Below are 10764 nucleotides of genomic sequence, written 5' to 3'. Positions count from 1 at the left end.
GCTGTCGCATATTCAAATCTTTCTGGCTAAACAAATGTTGTAAACTCTTGTGATCTGTGTAAATCTGACATTTTGTTCCCAGAAGATAATGCCTCCAGATTTTTAGAGCAAATACTACCGCAACTAATTCCATATCATGAGTCGGATATTGCTTCTCATGATCTTTCAATTGTCTTGATGCATAAGAAATTACTTTTCTTCTCTGCATTAGAACACATCCTAATCCTAACTTTGAACCATCGCTGTATACCACAAAATCTTCGGATGCTTCTGGTAGAGTTAACACCGGCGCACTACAGAGATGATCCTTTAATAGTTGAAAAACTTCTTGTTGCTCTTTTTCCCACTGAAATTTAACATTCTTTCGAGTCAATTTGGTCAATGGAACGGCTATCTTAGAAAAGTTCTGAATAAACTTACGATAGTAACCTGCCAAACCCAAAAAGCGACGGACTTCAGAAGGAGTCTTTGGAGCTTCCCATTTTGCAACTGCTTCTATTTTCATTGGATCTACTTGTACTCCTGCTTCTGAGATAACATGACCCAAAAATTGAACTTCTCTTAACTAGAATTCACACTTGGACATTTTAGCATACAACTTTTCTCTTTTCAACAATTCCAGTATCTGACAAAGATGTTTTGCATGTTCTTCTTTAGTTTTAGAGTATATACGATTATCATCGATAAATACAATAACGAATTTATCAAGATATTCCTTACATACCCTATTCATCAAATCCATAAAAGCTGCAGGTGCATTAGTTAAGCCGAATGGCACAACTAAGAATTCATGATGCCCGTACCTTGTTCTGAATGCTGTTATGGCCACGTCTTCTTCCCTGASTTTGAGCTGATGATACCCAGATCTTAAATCAATTATGGAGAAATAACTTGCTCCCACTATTTGGTCGAACAAATTATCAATCTATGGTAAAGGATATTTGTTTTTGATTGTCAACTTATTCAGTTCACGATAGTCTATACACATTCGCATAGACCCATCTTTCTTTTTAACAATTAAGACCGGAGCACCCCAAGGTGAAGTACTGGGTCTAATAAATCCTTTATCGGTTAAATCTTTCAACTGTGCCACCAATTCTTTCAGTTCAGATGGAGCTAAACGATACGGCGCCTTTGCTACTGGTGCAGCTCCTGGTATAAGATCGATCAGAATTCAATAACTCTATCTGGTGGTAATCCAGATAAGTCTTCTGGAAAGTCTTCTGGATATTCACTAACAATCGGAATTCTTTCTTCTTTTCTTTTTTCTTTCTTTAGATCAATTACATATGCCAAACATCCTTGGCATTTTTTTCGAATACTTTTCCGAGCTTTCATTACTGACAAAATACTGGTATGATGATTCTGACGATCACCATAAATAACAACGGTTCTCTGATCTGGCATAACAATTCTGATCATTTTCTGATTACAAAAAATACTAGCCTGATACTTTGCCAACCATTCCATACCCACCACTACATCAAATTCCTTCATTGGCATGGGAAATAACCGGATCGGGAACTCACAACCCTCAATAACAATAATGCAGTTATTGAACACACTAGTAACAGTTTCTTGACTATTAGCAGTATCAACTACTAATTCGTCATCAAGTAACACATAATTCAAACATGCAATTTGCGCAAACAATGATGATACAAACGAAAAGTTTGCACCAGAGTCAAATAACACCTTAGCATGTTTTGAATTCAGAAGGAATGTACCTGTTACTATATCTGGGGTTGCTTCTGCCTCGTTCTTTGTCATTTGAAATGATCTAACCCTGGTTCCACTCTGGCCTCCCCTCGGTACACTAGGCCTTCCATGGTTACTGGGAGTATTTCCTCCCATTGTCAGACGAGGAGCTTTCAATTGTGGATAATTTGGTCGAATATGGTCAGGTGAATTGCACTGAAAACATCTTTTGGATATAGTGCAGTCCCTTGACAAATGACCTGTCTCTCCAYAACGATAACATCTCTTGGGTTTAGAAGGACAACTTCCCTGGTGTATATGTTGACGCTGCGGGCAGGTTCTAACAGAAGGTATCGAAGGAACACGACTATTTGATTTAATAAATTTGGGTCTTCGAAAACTAACTGAAGATCCTTCCCACTTTCTTTTCTCAACAAATTTCTCTTCACCTTGCCGATTCTTATTTCTTTCAGTAACTTCGGCAGCATTAACGGCTAAAGAGAAAGTTTCAGGGTTCATAGCAATCACGAACTCTCGGATAGAAGGTTTTAGACCCCAAATATATCTTTCTACTTTTCTGGATTCTGAAGATACATAATGCTCAGCAAATCCGGAAAACTCAATAAATTTCTCAGTATATTCCTGCACAGATCTGCTCCCTTGCTCTAACTTAAGAAAATATTCCTCCATTTGTCTTACTGCTGTCATAGGACAGAATTGTGTTTTAAATTTACTCACAAATTCTTCCCAAGACATTGTTTGCAGTATATTCGGTTGGGCCGAGGACTCCACATCCCACCAATATAAGGCATTAGATTTGAGCATAGATACTGCAAATCTAACCTTATCTTCTTCAGAACACCTACTAGTGTTAAATACTGATTCAATCTCTTTTATCCAGCACATTGCTTTAACTGGATCTCTTTCACCTGAAAAGGTTGGAGGTTTACATGTCAGAAACATCTTTATATCTCCTCCCCGATTATTGCTGCCTACTGAAGGAGCTGAAGGATTAATTCCAACTCGCTCAGTTTCTATTCTAGCTGGCAGTCCCATAATAGATATCAGAGTTTCTCTCAGTTTTTCCATTTCTTCTGCTAAATCATTTCTTGTTATAAACTCTGATTGTTGCCTTTGTTCCTTTTGAGCATTCCCAAAATGGGATTTCTCATGTTCAGAATGTATTTCGATTTGACCCCTTCCATGAGACTGACTTCTTCCTCTACCACGTCCCCTTGGTCTTCCCCGACCTCTATTTCTGGACATGCTAGTTGGAAGATTAACAGGTGACTCTTCCCTTTCTTCAGATACAGGGCGGGCATTTCTCTCTGACCTTCGTGATTGATTAGACATCTGCAGATATTTTAGTATTAAATATCACGTATTCACATTCCCAAATATATTATGGTGTCCAAGTACATATATGTACCTATAAATTCATAATTACATTGGCCATTTGTAATTCGAATTCACCTTACATACTGTTCTCTTTAACCCATTATATTTTATTCCCARTGATACTAATAATGTCCGGAACTCTTAACATGCAAATGACAGTTTAAGTCTAGGTATCATGCTGTGAATACCTAAATCTCTTAAACTAAGGCTCTGATACCACTTCTGTAACACCCCCAAACACCACATTTGCATATTACACATATTTCATTACATAGAAACATGAATTACATCAAAAGGTCCCACTAGTACAAAGATTACYWWATGTACAAAATTTACATATAAAATTTCCAAAACAAATCATGTACTACTATATGTAATATAACATGTTTCTTCAAAAACAAACCACAGGTTAGAAAAATAATCACATTTTTCCTTTCCCTTTTATATCCCCGGACCCAGCTATTCCTGCATTGCATAATTTAAAACAGAAAATGAGGGTTAGACCATACGRGTCTAGTGAGTAAATCCCTTCTTTGCAAATGCAGGGTGATGAACACCAAAATATGATAATGAAATATTTGCTTAGAAATATACTGCAATACARATAAATGATGTAGTTCACAACATCACGCAAAAAGATGTATATCCAAGAACCTCAATAAAATATCTTTGAATAGAGATTCAACATTCCTAGTATCAAAACTTTTGAATTAAAAGACCATTCCTTTAACAGGAAAGATTTAAGACAAAACTTGCCTGATATGACAAACCAGAATTACCTTGAGTGATAACCCAGAACCCAGTTATCATAAAAGTCACCCCAAAAGACTCTCTTAATAGCTAACTTAAATTTCAGTCAAGAATTAAAGACACACCTTTAATTCATGAATCTAGACATGTTTTATGTACTGATTCTTAAGACTTTTGGTCACCTAAACTTCAAGATAGGCCAAGAAAACATATTGAGCATTCAAATCAAGTTTATTGGGCTCAAATATAATTTTAGACCAAGGAAATAGTTCAATATTGGCTCCAAAATAATGGTTACCGGTTTGTTCTTTGAAGTGGCCCAAAAACTATCAATCTACAACACAAATGCTTCTTTTTAACTTCTTCGATTATCCAAAGTTCCAATAAACATAATATCATGCATTACATGCATATCTTCATTGGACTTTAATGCATTTGCTCGAATCTCTGCAACTAAGCTCATCAAAGCTTCCTTGATTAGTTTCGATCTTGATCTTGTAATTGGTACATCTTGAATCTTTAAGGGATCTTTTGGTGCTTTATAAGTTTGGTTAGGTGGTCCTTCCTCATTCTCTCCGTCTTGGAAAGGATTCGTCCACGAATCATCACCTAGATCATAAGGAGAAAGATCATAAACATTAAAAGTAGAGCTTACTTGATACTCATCAGGAAGATCTAACTTATAAGCATTATCATTGATTATTTGGATGACTTGGAATGGTCCGTCTCCTCTAGGCTGCAACTTTGATCTTCTCTTTGTCGGAAACCTTTTTTTCCTCAAGTGCAATCAAACCCAATCTCCGGGTTCAAACACAACTCTCTTTCTACCTTTGTTTGCTTGCTTCATGTATTGATCTGTTTTCTTCTCAATGTTGAGTCTTACCTTCTCATGTAATTGTTTCACCAATTCAATCTTCCTTTTTTCTTCTTGACGCGTACGCTCTTCAGTGGGAATAGGAACAAATCAATGGGACTCAATAGATTGAATCCATATACAATCTCAAAAGGAGAATAGTTAGTAGAAGAATGCACACTTCGATCATAAGAGAACTTGTTGGGTTCAAGAATGTGCTTTATAGTTGTATTCAAGTTCTCCCTTTGTAATTGTTTTGTAATAGTTAGCATTTACTATTTCCTTAGTATAAAAAAGATTTAGTCTCTTAATTGTAATTTGTTCAGTTTATAATTTCTGATTAGTGCTGTTAATCATTTGTACTTTCTCTCAAGAAATACAATATCAATATTGGTGAAACTCTCTCTCTACTCATCTTGATTCAAGTTCTTGAACAATTGATCTAATTTGTATGATTATGGGAACATCAGAACTCAACAAAAGGCAAGCAACTTTCCCAACTTTTCAAGTTCCTTGAAATAATGATTCTATGTAATTGAGACAACGTTCTATTAACTACTTCAGTCTGCCCGTCAATTTGGGGATGACTTGTAGTACATAACAGAAGTTTAGTATCTAGTTTACTCCAAAGAAAATGCCAAAAGTGACTCAAAAATTTGACATCCYTATCACTCACAATAGTATGTGGTACACCATGTAGACGCACTATTTCTTTAAAGAACAAGTCAGCATTATGTGAGGCATCATCTGTTTTTATGACAAGGAATAAATTGTGCCATTTTGGAAAAGCGATCAACAATGACAAAAACAGAATCTCAACCATTCTTTGTCCTAGGCAGTCATAGCACAAAGTCCATGGATATGTCTACCCATGGTTCATAAGGAATTGGTAGTGGAGTATACAACCCATGAAGCTTAGATTTTGTTTTGGCTTGTTTAAAAGCTACACACCTATCACAAAATTTATTAAATCTTCATGCATTTTTGGCCAAAAGAAATGTTCTTTCAAAACATCTAAAGTCTTTTGGAGACCAAAGTGACCCATCAGACCTCCCCCGTGAGCCTCACGCGCCAGCAATTCACCCATAGAACAGTTTGGAATGCACAACTTGTTTTCTTTAAACAAGTATCCTTCATGCTTATAAAATTTATCACATGATCCATGTTCACATGCAACATATAGAGAAGAAAAATCAAAATCATCCACATGCATTTCCTTTATTGATTCAAATCCAAGAAGTTTAGAACTCAAAGTGGTGATGAGACTATGACGTCTTGACAATGCATCGGCCACAATATTTTCTTTTCCGTTTTTGTATTTAATCACGTAAGGAAAGGACTTAATAAACTCAACCTACTTTATGTGCCTTCTACTTAGCTTAAATAATGTTGCCATGTTTGTATTTAGAGATACTTAAAAGATTCATGATCCGTATGAATTACAAACTCTTTTGGTTTCAAATAATGTTGCCATGTTTGTAAAGACCTTACCAAAGCATAAAGTTCTTTATTATATGTTGGATAATTCAACTGTGCCTCTTTTTATTTTTCACTAAAATATGCAATGGGATGACTTTCTTGAATTGAAATATCCCCAATACCTCCCCCGAATGCATCACACTCAACTTCAAACATTTTATCAAAATTTGGTAATGCAAGAATAGGAGAAGAGGTTAACCTTTCCTTCAATAATTCAAAGGCATCTTGTTTCTTTTCTCCCCAATGAAAACTTACCTCTTTTTTCACAAGTTCATTGAGTGGGGCGGGTATGGTGCTAAAGTCATGAACAAACCTTCTGTAAAAGCAAGCAAGCCCGTGAAAACTTCTTACATCTGAAACAATCGTTGGCATAGGCCATTCTTGGATTGTGTTGACCTTCTCAAGATCCACCTCAATTCCCTTGGCAATAACAACAAATCCTAGAAAAACAACTTTATCCATACAAAATGTGCATCTATTTAAGTTAGCATACAATGATTCATTCCTCAAGGTGTCCAAAACAGCACATAAATGCGTCATGTATTCTTCCATGTTTTAACAATCAAGACCTCATCTAAGTAGACAACAACAAACTTACCAATAAACTCATGCATCACATGATTTATCAATCTCATGAATGTACTAGGCGCATTAGTTGACCCAAAAGGCCCAACTAACCACTCACACAATCCAGATTTTGTTTTGAATGCGGCTTTCCACTCGTCACCCTCTCTTATTCTAATATGATAATACCCACTTTTAAGATCATTTTTTGTAAAAATCACATCCCCAAGCACTTCATTTAGCATATCGTATAACATAGGAATACGATAGCGATACTTTACCGTTATTTTGTTGATGGCTCTACAATTGATGCACATTCTCCATTCACCTGTCTTTTTGGGCACCACAATAACGGGAACAAAACAAGGACTCATGAATTCTTGAATCCTCATTCTTGACAAAAAGTCCATCACTTGTCTTTGTATCTCTTTTGCCTCTACGGGATTAGCTCTATAAGCTGAACAATTTGGAAGAGTAGCCCCTGGAATGAAAATAATTTGACGCTCTATTCCATGTAGAGGTGGCAATCTACTTGGCTCTTTCTTGGTAAAGACATCATTATATTCTTGTAAAAGATTCACAATAAAACATCGAAGATTTTGGGTTAGCTCATTAGTACTTAAACAAGCCTCCTTGAAAACCAAAACCTTTACTATCTTGTTTTCAACTATCACCCTCTTGACTTCACTCGATTTTGCAACAAATTTTTGACCTTGTTCTCTCTCTTTTCTTTTCCCCATTTTCACCACTCTTTTTTTTTTTATCATCTCTCTGTTTTCTCTYTATCTACCACTCTCATTAATTTTCTTTTCAGCTTCTCTTGCTCGCCTTGAAGTAATTATTTTAATTTTATCCTCATGAACTTCTTATGGAGATAGTGATACAAGAACTACTTTCTTGTCATGATGTTTGAAAGTATAATGATTATTAGGCCATCATAGACAACTCTTCGGTCAAATTGCCATAGCCTCTGTGATAACCTGGGTTTAAATCAGCAATGGTCGAGGTAATCTTTTTGTGATAATATGTGAATATGTGATAATGTGCATGACTAATTAAAATAGATGCATGGAACATATACATGTGAATGTGATTCTATACATACATGAAGGTTGCTTAAATATATGTATGCACGCATGATAATATGCATACATGGGATATTATTATAATATGATAGTATGCACCTTAGTGGTTAAGAAAAGAGATTTAGTATAATAAACTTGCACCGCCCTAAAAGAGTTTCATATTAATAAAGCTACACCACCTTTGTTAAGATATATATAAAAGAAGATAAGGATAAACCCTATCTTATCTTTTGGAAAATCTCTGGGAAAAGGAAAAAGAGTGTGTGTGGCAGTGAGGGTTTTTCTTGAGAAAAAATCTTGCATAAAAGTGATTTGAGGAATCTGTGTTTACTGGAAGAAGTTGTTGTGTAATTAAATCTTCCAATCTGTGCATATTAAGGTTAGTTTTTGTTATTAAAATCCATAAATGATATTATTTGAAGTATATGATTTTGAGGTGGATTTTGATGAAGAAAGATGATTGTTTCAAGTTGATTTAAGCTTTATAAATCTGAATTAACTATTTTGAAATATTTTGCTTCTTTAAAACAATTGTGGATGATATCCTATTTTAAGGATTAAAGGAGATTTTGAGTTTGGAAAATGATATTAAAGGAACTGTTGGTTCTTGATTTTCAAAGTTCTGAGATAAAACTATTTTCAAACCATTATTAGTGAAAACTATAGAGGATATTCGTACAAGACGGTTGTGACTTCGGGATGTCTTCGTTTGGAATTAATCTAAAATTTTTGATGGTTAAAAATATAGAGGATGTTCCTTCAAGACGGTTATGACTTCGATCTGTCTTCGTTTGGAACAAATCTATACATTTTGATGAGAAAATAAGGGTGGCATATCAAGGAGAGGTGTACCATAGGATAAGGGTGGCATATCAAGAAGAGATGTACCTTCGGCTATAAGGGTGGCATATCAAGGAGAGGTGTACCTTTGGATATAAAGGTGACATTTGTATGTGTGATTGTTACTTGTTATTATATCTCTTAAGATTGCAATGGTTTTGAGTTCTTACTTCTTTGTGATTTGAGGACTTAGGAATGTTGCTCTTATTAGAAATGATAGTAATGATGTTCTTGAGAAGGGGAAAACTTGTCTTATGGCCAATGGTTTTGGATAAACAATGTTTTTGACAAAGTGTTTGATTTATGAGAAACCARAGAGGTGAACCAGAGAGGCTCTGGTTGTTCTTGGAAAGAAACTAGAGGGCTCTAGTTGTTCCTCACATAAACGAAAGGGGTTCTGGATGATGGTTTGATTATGATACAAGTCTTTTACAAATCTTTTACTTAAATCGGAGGCTCTGTATCTATTAGATAGGAGCTCTGTGTCAAGAATTGTGTTTTAAGAGTGTTCATAAGACTTCTTATTTTTATTTTAAACTTAGAAAAATTTCATATACAAAATGACTTTAAGAAAGAAGGACAAACCAAAGGGGTTCTGGTTGGCCTTCACGTTTAACCAGAGGGGCTCTGGTTGGTCATGGTTTTTGAGCTAGAGGGGTTCTGGTTGGTCATGGTTTTTGAGCCAGAGGCTCTGGTTAGTAGAACCAGAAGCTCTGGTCATGCATGAGCTTTGTATTATACTCTTTTATACTTGAGGAACCATTTTATCTATCTTATATACTTGACTTTGTCATAATATGAATAATGAACTTGAGATGGGCTCTGGTTAGTGTAACTAGAAGCTCTGGTTAGTGCAACCAGAGGGGCTCTAGTCCTACTAATCGATGAATTTTTTTTAAGTCTGGTCTATTGAACTAGAAAGTCGATGGACTAAATGAATTATGGATTAATGCTTCTATTATGTGAAAAGTTGATTTTAAATAATGTTTTGGTGATTTTCACCCTCCAGCTAATGGAAAAAGGAACTCACTAGACCTTCAGGTCTAACCCTCATTTTGTTTTCTAAATATGTATTGCAAAAACACCAGAGTATAATGATAATAAAGGTAAAAGGGAAAATATGATTTTTTCCCTGCATGCATAGCTATGTGAAGATCAATCTATGGATATGTTTTGAAGTTGAATGTTATGTACTACAAGAACATGTATTTTTGAATTTTTGGGTTGTGTATTTTGTAATATAGTTTCTTGTAATTTGGACTTAATGGGATAATACATGTATTTCTTTGGATGAATTATATGTTATATGCAATGTGAGATATGGGGTGTTACAGAAGTGGTATCAGAGCCTGAGTTTAAGGGATGTAGGTATTCACAACATGATGCCTAGACTTAAACTCTATCATTGCATATTAGGGGTCCCAGACATAGTTAGCATATTTGAAAATAAATATGATAAGTTAAGGGATTAGTGTGTAAGGTATATTCGAATTACATCTGGCCAATGTAATTTTGAATCTACAGGTACATAAGTGAACTTGGACACTTTATTATATTTGAGAATGTGAAAATGTGATTATTAACATTGAAATTTGTAGATGACTACTCGATCCTGAAGGTCTGAAAGGATCACCTGCCCCAAACCTAATGATGAAGAGGATTCCCCTATTCTTGCTCCCATTGGAACATCAGAGGGTAGAGGAAGAGGCAGAGGCAAAGGTAGAGGCAGAGGCAGAGGCAGAGAAAGAGGGCAAACTAGAGGCATAAATAGCTAAACAGAAACTCATGTAGACCATGGAGAATCCAATTCTGAAAATGTTAATCAAGAGCAGATGCCTCAGCCTGAATATGTGACCRGAGATATGTTGGCAAAAGAGATGGGAAAATTAAGAGAAACTTTAACTTCCATCATGGGGATACCAGCCATAATTGAAATTGGAAGAGTTGAAATAAATCCATCGGTTCCAGTTATAAGCAATAAAGAAAGAGATATTAAGATGTTTTTAACATGCAAACCACCAACCTTTTCTGGAGAAAGAGATCCCGTCAAAGCCATGTGCTGGATCAAGGAGATAAAAATTGTGTTCAATACTATTT

General features: G+C 35.4%; 1 pseudogene; it reads right to left on the bottom strand.

Annotated features, from left to right (window-relative positions):
* Positions 1–4201: 4201 nt before the first annotated feature.
* LOC112514105 lies at positions 4202–7482 on the bottom strand (annotated as a pseudogene).
* Positions 7483–10764: the final 3282 nt, after the last annotated feature.

The sequence above is a fragment of the Cynara cardunculus genome, assembly GCF_001531365.2.
Source record: "Cynara cardunculus var. scolymus isolate 2C chromosome LG 6, CcrdV1, whole genome shotgun sequence".
Classification (NCBI taxonomy): domain Eukaryota; kingdom Viridiplantae; phylum Streptophyta; class Magnoliopsida; order Asterales; family Asteraceae; genus Cynara; species Cynara cardunculus.
This window is presented reverse-complemented; position numbering and strand designations above follow the sequence as displayed.